We start from the raw sequence: 11,455 nt of genomic DNA, 5'->3' as shown, positions 1-11,455 counted from the left end.
GTAAATCAATTTTGATGGGGTTACAAGTTTTGGAATGGGATGATTTTTTGCCAGGATGATCCCCTCATCACAGAGATCATCCTCACAAAAAATCAGCCCATTCCAAACATTTTTGCCCATATAAGACAAACATGTTGTCGCAATGTGTGTCACAGGAACCCGACCCATATATATATATATATATATATATATATATATATATATATATATATATATATAGGAAGCGGTTCGGCAGCCCTAAAGGGCGTGCTTGATAGCGCTTGTAAACGCAGCAGTTGGTGCGTTTGCGTCAAAAAGCCAAATTCTTCTCGTGTTTCCGTGCTTGATAGCGCTTCTCCATTTTGCGTTTCGAAATTTGAAACGCAGATTATAACATTTGACCGCTGTTTTGAAAAGCAGATAATGAAAGCTTCGCACAGCTGAGTTAAAAAGCGCCGAAGTGAAAAGATGAAAATAACCTTCGTCATTTATCAAATTTCCAACATCAGTCCGCGATAAAACGAACATGTTCGACAGAAACCCTTCGTCCATTCAACCTCTCTCTCTTCGATTTCGACGGCATCGACGACCTACCTTGACGACGGCGATCAAATTTCCGATCGTAACCCATCGAAAAAGACGACGTTGTCTTGTTAAACCAAAACCCATCGATTAACAGCAAATCATTCGAAACCCATTTATTATTAAACCTAAAATCGGTGAAGACAGCGACGCCGTTCGACGCCATTGACAACTCCGAGTCCGATCGACGCCATTGACGACGACGAATCGAAGTCTAAGTGAACTCAAACTCTTCGTTTGCCCCTTTTCCGATCGACGCTTTTCGATTCCTTCTCACAACAGCTTCGAACAAGATCTGTGAGCTCTCTCTCTCTCTCTCTCATCGATTTGGATCTTTGACGAAATTGCAACGAAATTTTGTAAAGAATATCGATTTGGATTTCGATTAATAATAGAAAAAATCTGTTACTGTTTTTCTTGTTAGATTAACGAAAATTTTCTGTTACTGTTTTTCTTGTTAGATTTTTATTTAAAAAAAATAATGGAAAAAATAAATATTTACCATGAGAATATTAATTGAAATTATGTTTATTGCTCCCAAACTATCTAACTTAAAGTCTAGTTTGTTGTTCACAATATTAACTAATTTTTTTTTCTCACTGTTCGAGTCTTTGAACCATCTAAAGTAACTCTTTTTTGTAGGAAAAAATAATAGAAAAAATAAATATTTACCAGAAATTATTGCTTATTTTTGTTGCTTATTTTTATTCACCGTTGATAGGGTCAGAAATATTCACCATTGATCGATCATGTCTGTTGTTTATTTTGCCCCAACCTTGGATTGGATGTTTAGCTAGCACCATTCTTGGCCATATGGTATTATGAACTAAAAAAGTAGTCGATAAAGGAGACATCTTATTTATCTTCTCTAATCACCCAACACCATTATGTAAAAAAGAGGGTGAATGTTAGTGAAATGGAGATCATTGGCCTAAAACCTGGTGGCTTTGAATTCTAAAATGTCGAGGCACGTTGATTGATTGAAAACTCTCTACCACCATCAAAAGTCACTTGTGCAAACGCAGTCCCAATGATCTTGGTAAAGCTTGAGTCATCCTGTAATATATTTTATCCATAAAAGTTGGTTACCATGCTTTAGAAAGTAAAGTAGCTAGTTTCTTAATTATATTCTACAAATCAAAATAGACGAACTTGCAATTTGTTGTTAATGAAGAAGGGAAGTTGTGTTGTATGTAGGTGGTGTCATAATATACCTGCAAAACTATCTTAGCCCAACTACTGCCGTGTCAATTATGTTTTCTTAGAGTGTGGATATTTGGAATGTTTCAGATCTATTTTTCAATGCTGTGTCTTGCACCTACCAATTACAATGTCATGTTGATTACACTTTTTTTTCCCTTGAATGTGGCATTTGGAATATGCTTATTGCAGGAGTTTCAAATCTATTTTATCTTTCAATGTTGTATCTCGCACCCTATCAGTGGGTTGTACATGCACACATGTATTATCAATCGAATCTTGAATGTAATATGTAAGTATGTAACTATGTATGTAATATGTCATAAAAATAAAAAAGAATCAGAGAATTAACTGAGAATTTTACATAGATCACCAACAGTACTTATATTTACATATTTTTCATGTTTTTTTTAATTTCAGTTTTACTTATTATATTAACTATGATTATTATGTTTAAATGATGTCAGAATGTATATTAGATGTTATGTGGATGTGTTATGTATATACGATGTAATGTGGATGTGTTATGTACAATGTGAATTTTGGATTGCGTATTATGCAGGTATTTTGTTTATCAAGAAAATTTCATATGTCCATTTTTAAGAGAAGATGCTGCCGAAATTTCTATAGAATTATAAATTTTTCTATAATTTTTAGACATTTTAAAATTAAAATAATAATTATTTTAATTTTTATATAATTTTATTATATTTATATATATTTAGTGTAATTATATAATTATAGGAGTATTCTGGTAATTTTTAATGTATTCTGGGTGCATTATCAACCTTAAGGGTATTTTGGTCATTTTACCCTAATACAGCAAATTCTTGAAGCTGTATCAAGCAGTAATTACCAGATTCTGACAGCACAGTACTTTTAGAAAGCTCTATCAAGCAAGCTTTTCAGTGTTTCAGATTCTGACAGTAGATTCTAGCAGCAGATTCTGACAGCAGAAGCTGACAGCTGAATCAATCAGGCCCAAAGTTTGCCAAGTTTGGTGCCAAACATTTTTTGTAAATCACTTCTGATGGGGTTAGAAGTTTTGGAATATGCTGATTTTTTGTGAGGATGATCTCTACGGTGAAGAGATCATCCTCACAAAAAATCAGCCTATTCCAAAACTTCTAACCCTAGTTTACAAGTTGAAGAATCGTGGACCGTCCAATTTTTGTAAATCCCTTTTGATGGGGTTAGAAGTTTTGGAATAGGCCGATTTTTGGTGAGGATGATCTCCTCATCATAGAGATCATCCTCACAAAAAATCAGCTCATTCCAAAGCTTCTAACCCATATTTTGAAAAATGTTCGACACCAAACTTGGCAAACTTTAGGGCTGCTGAACCGTCCCCATATATATATATACATAGGGAAATGTTCACCACCAAACATTTTGGCAAAACATTTTTCAAAACATGGGTAAGAAGTTTTGGAATTGGCTGATTTTTGGTGAGGATGATCTCTACGGTGAGGAGATCATCATCACCAAAAATCAGCCCATTCCAAACTTCTAACCCCATAAAAAATGGTTTACAAAAGATGGACGGTTCATGATTTTTCAACTTATAAATATGGGGCTAGAAGTTTTGAAATGAGCTGATTTTTGGTAAGGATGATCTCCTCACCGTAGTGATCATCCTCACCAAAAATCAGCCCATTCCAAAACTTCTAACCCATGTAGGACAAAAATGGTGGATATCATCCTCACCAAAAATTAGCCCATTCCAAAACTTCTAACCCATGTAAGACAAAAATGATTGGCTAAAATGTTGGCCAAAATGTTTGGTGTTGAACGAGACCCATATATATATAATGGGTAGCGTTCAATGGCTAACTTTTTGGCAAACCATTTTTCAAAACATGAGTTAGAAGTTTTGGAAAGGGCTGATTTTTGGTGAGGATGATCTCTACGGTGAGGAGATCATCATCACCAAAAATCAGCCCATTCCAAAATTTCTAGCCCATGTTTACAAGTTGAAACATTGTGGATCGTCCATTTTTCGTAAACTATTTTTGATGGGGTTAGAAGTTTTGGAATGGGCTGATTTTTTGTGGTGATGATCTCCTCACCATAGAAATCATCCTCACAAAAATCAGCCCATTCCAAAACTTCTAACTCATGTTTTGCCAAAAAGTTAGCCATTGAACGGGACCCATATAATATATATATATATATAGGGAGCGGTTCGGCAGCCCTAAAGTTTGCCAAGTTTGGTGCCAAATATTTTTTGTAAATCACTTTTGATGGGGTTAGAAGTTTTGGAATACCGTAGAGATCATCCTCACAAAAAATCAGCTCATTTTGAAACTTCTAACCCTAGTTAACTAGTTGAAGAATCGTGGACCGTCCAATTTTTGTAAATCACTTTTGATGGGGTTAGAAGTTTTGGAATAGGCTTGGTGAGGATGATCTCCTCACCATAGAGATCATCCTAAAAAAAATCAGCTCATTCCAAAGCTTCTAACTCATATTTTGAAAAATGTTTGGCACCAAACTTGGCAAACTTTAGGGCTGCTGAACCATCCCTATATATATATGTATATATATAGGGAAATGTTCAGCACCAAACATTTTGGCAAACATCATCACCAAAAATCAGCCCATTCCAAAACTTCTAACCCCATCAAAAATGGTTTACAAAAAATGGATGGTCCACGATTTTTCAACTTGTAAACATGGGTTAGAAGTTTTGGAATGGGCTGATTTTTGGTGAGGATGATCTCCTCACCGGAGATATCATCCTCACCAAAAATCAGCCCATTCCAAAACTTTTAACCTATGTAGGACAAAAATGGTTGACTAAAATGTTGGCCAAAATGTTTGGTGCTGAAAGAGACCTTATATATATATATATATGGGAAATGTACAGCACCAAACATTTTTCAAAACATGGGTTAGAAGTTTTGGAATGGGCTGATTTTTGGTGAGGATGATCTCTACGGTGAGGAGATCATCCTCACCAAAAATCAGCCCATTCCAAAACTTCTAGCCCCAGTTTACAAGTTGAAAAATCGTGGACCATCCATTTTTTGTAAACCATTTTTGATGGAGTTAGAAGTTTTGGAATGGGCTGATTTTTGGTGATGATGATCTCCTCACTGTAGATATCATCCTCACCAAAAATCAGCCCATTCCAAAACCTCTAACCCATATTTTGAAAAATGTTTTGCCAAAATGTTTGTCAAAATGTTTGTTGCTGAACATTTCCCTATATATATATATATATGGGAGCGGTTCGGCAGCCCTAAAGTTTGTCAAGTTTGGTGCCAAACATTTTTTGTAAATCACTTTTGATGGGGTTAGAAGTTTTGGAATAGGCTGATTTTTTGTGAGGATGATCTCTACGGTGAAGAGATCATCCTCACAAAAAATCAGCTTATTCCAAAACTTCTAACCCTAGTTTACAAGTTGAAGAATCGTGAACCGTCCAATTTTTGTAAATCATTTTTGATGGGGTTAGAAGTTTTGGAATAGGCTGATTTTTGGTGAGGATGATCTCCTCATCATAGAGATCATCCTCACAAAAAATCAGCTCATTCCAAAGCTTCTAACCCATATTTTGAAAAATGTTTGACACCAAACTTGGCAAACTTTAGGGCTGCTGAACCGTCCCCTATATATATATGGGAAATGTTCTACACCCAAAGCTTTACCCTACACTTTAACAAACGTGTTTTGTCCTACATGGGTTAGAAGTTTTGGATTGGGCTGATTTTTTATGAGGATGATCTCTATGATTAGAAGATCATCCTCACCAAAAATCAGCCCATTCCGAAATTTTTAGCCCCATGTTTACAAGTTGAAAAATCGTGGACCGTCCATTTTTTGTAAACCATTTTTGATGGGGTTAGAAGTTTTGGAATGAGCTGATTTTTGGTGAGGATGATCTCCTCACTATAGAGATCATCCTCACCAAAAATCAACCCATTCCAAAACTTCTAACCCATGTAGGACAAAACACGTTTGTTAAAGTGTAGGGTAAAGCTTAGGGTGGAGAACGGGATATATATATATATATATATATATATAGAGAGAGAGAGAGAGAGAGAGGGAGAGAGAGAGAGAGAGAGAGAAGGTTGCCTAGATCAAAAGACCAAGTAGAGCTTGGACCGGGGTCCATATTTTGGCCACATGGAATACCATCTTAGTTCAAATAACACCTCAGCCTTCTAAAATTAATGGTTTCGACCAGGTTTGAAAAAAAAACATGTCTTTTGAGTATCTTAAGACTTTGAAAATGAACAATTGTTGAACACCCAAATTTAGAATTGAAATCCAATGATGAAAACATATCTTTTAAAAAAAAAATCCTTAGAATTTTGTGTTCTATAACCATGCAACACCTAATCATGTTTAAGGTGCCACAAGGACATGCAGTCCATATAATCCCATAACACACAGATACTCGTGTGGGGATTGGTAAAATCCAAGCACTCATGAGGACATTATATCATCCAATTCTTTTAGTAGCATAGGGATAATTTAGTCTTTTCAAAGTAAAAAGTTAGAAAAAACGTTTTCCATCCACTTTTCTCTTTCATTGAGATTTGATTTTACAACTTCTCTATCCCTTAAAAATGACACTTTTCTCAAGCATAACGTACAAAAATAGATTGAACCAACTCTTCCCTCCCCTTATCTCAAAATATAGATTCTCTTCAGAAATAAAAGGGAAAAAGAGGTTTGATTTTTAGTTTGAGGTTTAATAGAATTCTATGTGGCTTGTGCCTTAGGACATGAGTAGGAGAAATCTTTTTATTTATAGATTAAACTCATTAAAGGAGGTAGTAAGCTCAATTATAATCACTTTCCCATGTTTTCTAATATTTATAGAAATTAATGCCCATGATGCATTGATGGCAATAAAGATCCACTCATTGTGGTTCTTCTAACTTACATGAATAGTGGCCTTAAATGTGTAACCATCTTAACTCAATGGCTACTCAGTTCTCGAGTTGTGTTTCCTTTGGGCACCATGTTTAATTTGTGTTACTTGAGTAGCTTATCATAAGGTTGCCACCTTAGTTACTACGTAGGTTTCTCCTTGGCCTCAACCATGCAGTGTATAATGTTGAGTTGATGGGTCGAGCTTGATGGATGAACCTTTAAGTGTTTGTGGGGCTTGTCCAGAGGATGGGTTGACCTTGGTGGCTGAACCATTTAGTGTGAGGGGACTTATTGACCAAGCCTCTTAAAGGTCAAGGGGCACATTGACCGAACCTCTTAGAGTCAAGGGGCGCATTTGGCCGAGCCTCTTTGAGTCAAAGGGTGTGTAGATACCCCAATTTGAACAGGCCTTTACTCGAAAGAGCCCAAAAATAGCAATTTTTCAATAAATGTGGTCAACGGGCCTCCAAGGCCCGAATCGTCGAAATATGGCATTTTCGCCCAAATCAAAGCCTCTAAAACCTCTCAACGGGTTAGTAGGTCCACCAAAAAGCTCGGCATGCTCCGCTCCATTCAAAATGTTGGTTTTCCAACAAAATAGGCCAACGGGCCTCAAAGGCCCAAAACATTAAAAATGGCAGTTGTGACTGAGCCAAGGCTCCTAAGACCTCCCAATGGTCTAAGGGACCCACCAAGGGGGTTTGAACTACCCTACATCTCCCCAACCCTCACTACTCCGCTCTTGCATCCGAAATACTTGATTTTCAAGCAAATCCTTCAACGGGCCTAAAAGGCCCGCTTTGCCAACACGTGGCATTTTTTTTATCAAAGTCAATAATTGCAAAAATCTCAAAAAAATAAAAAAATGTGAGACTTGGGATGCCAACCCCTCCTCTACTCCTACCGCTCCACCTCTGAATCCGCAAATACCCTAAGTCCATTCAAAGCCCACAAGCCCTCAACTCTTTCCTAAAATAATTTCTCACCTTACCCTCAATCTAAAATCAATCCCATATCACCTAAACCCTAAAGTGAACCCACCCTAAAAAATCCAACCCAAAAACAAACCCTGCCTAAACCAAAATAACCCACAACCCTCCTAATACCCAAGCCCAATGCACTAAAAGCCCACAAGATATTATCCAATTCATTATCTAACCCACAACCCTAACCCATTATCCACTACCCACATCAATCAATCACCCCATTTACATCAAAAGATGACACATGTCGTCATCCCTCTCACCTCCCTCATCTAATCACCTATGCCCATCATCATTCTCTAAACAACTCATCTAACCCACATCACCTCTCTCCAAAATCACCTTAACCCATATCCTACCCTAACATAACCTATCTCCATTCTCTAACATCAACAACCACCCACATCACAACTCATACCCTACATCCCCTAACCTATCATCATTATCTAATATCATCAACCACCCACATTACAACCCATATCTACACCCATCACTTTCCTTAAAACACTCCAATAAAATCACCTCAACCCATACCCCCTCATCATCAACCAACTAACCCATACTCTTCTCTTTAATCAAACAACCACCATCAACCAATCAACCAATCTCATCACCTTACTCTCTCATCAGATATGCCATATGGTATCATCCCCTTCCTCCTCCCAAAAACCAATCTATCAACCTCTTACACAACTCATTCTCCTAAATCTAAACACCTCACATCTTCAACCAAACTATCACTCCTACTCCAAACAACCCTTTTACACCCCCACTCCCCCCATCAACCATCACTCATCTCATCCTACCAAACACTCTACCCAAATGGATTTGGGTAGGATCCAAACCATTTGGATCAAAACCTCATCTATTTTCATTCTTTACAAAACTACCCTCAATCTCACTCCAAATTTCATACCCCTATCTTTAAAAAAGAATGTCATTACCCATTCTCCTAACCTTTAACCCCATTATACCCCCAAACATCCTCCCAACACCTATAAATACCCCTCCCCTCCTTTCAAAAATGGTTATCAAATTTCTTTAAGAAAAAAATATATTTTCTCTACTTATCTCTACTACTCTCTCATACCACCTTATAAAAAATGCAATTTCACTCTCATACTTTACTAAGGACTCAAGAAAACCTAGAAGAAGAAAGAAAGAAGGGTGACCTTGAAGCTTCAAGGTGGGTTCAAAGTACACCCCCCCCTCTCTCTCTACCCTCTCTTCTTCCCTCTTCTATTATCCCCTTCTTCTTTTCATTTTGTTTTAAATGAATTCAAGATGAGTAGTCCCCAAGGCTTAGATCTACAAGGATCATCTCCATCAATGAGATGATCCTATGATCGAGCCGAAAGCAAACCCCTACTTAGGGTACAAATACACAACACGTGGCACTTTATTTTTTAACTTTTTTTTAATCAAAATGATCAAGTTCTTTGAAGTTACCGCCACTTGACGGGGAGAAAATGGTGTCTAACCCCTTCCATTTTCTCCAACCGAGCCGCTTACCCCGATCCTTAAGTTTGATTAGTTTCTTACCCATCGCGAGTCACTATATGCCAAAAATATCATTTTTGGGAAAATGTACATCGGGTGACCATTCACACCCACTTACAACATGAATGGTGGCGACTCCAAACTATAGTAGATGTGACCGTCGTAATGACGAAAATCACGTGTCTACAGGGTGCATTGGGCTGAACCATGTAGTGTGAAGGGGCACTAGGCCAAACTTTCTAGTGTAAAGGGACACATTGGCCGAACCTAGTTGGCCAAACTACCTTTCATAGAGCATGTTAAGATGAGGAGTCTGCCTAGTTGACCGAACAACCTACCATGGAACACATTAAAGAGAGGGGTCAACCTAATTGGCCGAACCATCGATCTTGGAACACATTAAGATGAGGAGTCAACTTAGGGGCCAACCCATTAAATATTTGATCCTATTTGAATTGGTTTGGGTTGGATGGAATTGAATCGGGCTCTAATACTTTGGTTTGGTAATTTTACTAATCCCAAAAAGTATAATTTTTTGGTTCCTACAATGCTCCCTCTTAGGATTTTAGATCTTTTATGAGATCTAGGATTCTAAGAATCTTCTAAATTTGGATTAGTAGAGATTATATGCTAGGATATTGGTTATAAACTTGGCATTTTGTTCACTTTTGAGTTGAGGGTAACCCCCATGCAACTAGTATGCAGAAGTTTGAATCCTTGATCATTGACTAGGCGTCAACCCCTTGAGTTGGGAGTTGCCCTCATTCAACTTAGCTTTCTTAGTCTTAAACGTTTTATCACGCAACCTTTTAGGTTGGGATACTTTCATGCAACTTGGATTTGAAGTTGTAAGATTGGTTACCGTGCTAACTCTTTGAGTTGGAATAATTCCATACAACTCGGATTTTAAGTTGTAGACTTTTTGTCGTGCCGACTGTTAGAGCTAAGTTTCCCCCGGGTGACTCTTCAACCTTTTTGGAAGTCTTTTTTTACTAAATGTGGCTTGGACATAATTTAAAAGAATGAAGAGTAAAGATGAATGATCATTTTTACTTGATTTGAGATTACCTTGATTGTAGTTGATATTTCTTATTTTAAGTGTGTTTGAGGATTCAATTCGTCTTTGGCTTTGTAGATCTTGTTGATATGCTTAACAACCAACTGTAAGTCGTTGAAGACTACCAATTTGGTGATGTTTATATGGGAAGCATTTTCGATTCAAAGATGATATCCTCATATTATGCTTCATTGTTCAAGGCTTTAAGTCTGAAACAAACTATTTTCTCTAGCTCGAGATTCTCAAGGGTAATTAGGATTATTCGTGCATCTGAGCCTTTAGAAGATCCATCCACTAGAAGTCTCCACTCAATCTTGGAAGACCATAGTTATGGTGTTGCTTCTTCTACATCTTGAAATAATTATGTTGCTACTTCTTGAGTTTATCCAAATTTTGTAGACTTCAAGATTGTCGATCGAAAGGTTAAGAACAAGACAATCCTCATGAGGTTAATGTATTGCTTCCAGATCTTGGTCAGAGAAGAAGATGGATGAATGTTCTCCTTCAGACAATGATCAAGTCCATCATGGTTGAAGTCGAATATGATAGACTTATCATACTTGGACTGCCTTCCTGATCAAGTTCCCCCTTTCGAGTTGTTTTGTGCGGCTCATCTGCAGAATCATTCATCCATGAATCACATTGATTATATTTTATCTTTGGCTTTGTTGTCCTCAGTCCTCTCGGGGGAGGGGGGGTAAAGGAAGGCATTGCTACTACTGATTGATGTTGATTAGTGTGTGTCTATTTTAGGTGAGTTATGAACTATTGTAGATATATTTGATCTCTTAGTAACATCCTTGATATAAGGATTTGAGAACATTGGCCTCAACCATCTAATGAAAGGCTCATTCTGAATTCGCTAAAAGATGTGATCAAACAAATCATTGAGAGGAGTATAATTCCAAGTACCTTCGGGTCTTGACCAATTCCTTTCCTTCTATTCCTCTCTCACTTCTGGGTTGACCAACCGCTTTTGTCCTTGCCGAGATATCTTCTCTACTTTCTGAAGGGTTGATGTAGTCACTGGAGTAACAGTTAACTTTGTCTTTTTTATAGTTTTGCGTACTTCTCTGCCTTTAGCAAGAAAGCAACTCAGCCGAATATGACTCCAAATGCAACGATCCCAGCCAAAACCTAGCAAATCAAATCAAATCTAACTAACAATCATGAAATACGGTTCCAAATTCATAAAAATGACAGATCAAAGAGAAAAATGAGAGAAAACAAATCAATTACCTCTCAAAAATGATAGATCAAGTAGGGA

General features: G+C 37.3%; 1 long non-coding RNA gene across 1 annotated transcript; it reads left to right on the top strand.

The window, feature by feature from the left end:
- Positions 1–246: 246 nt before the first annotated feature.
- On the top strand, positions 247–2,119 carry LOC147384372 (uncharacterized). Its single transcript, XR_015173083.1, has 2 exons — positions 247–858; positions 1,954–2,119. It is a non-coding gene; the product is annotated as an uncharacterized LOC147384372 (long non-coding RNA).
- Positions 2,120–11,455: the final 9,336 nt, after the last annotated feature.

The sequence above is a fragment of the Akebia trifoliata genome, chromosome 15, assembly GCF_017979445.1.
Source record: "Akebia trifoliata isolate Shusen 1 chromosome 15, ASM1797944v1, whole genome shotgun sequence".
In the NCBI taxonomy this organism is placed as follows: Eukaryota; Viridiplantae; Streptophyta; class Magnoliopsida; order Ranunculales; family Lardizabalaceae; genus Akebia; species Akebia trifoliata.
Note: the sequence above shows the minus strand (reverse complement) of the source record. Positions and strands in the feature narration are given on the sequence as shown.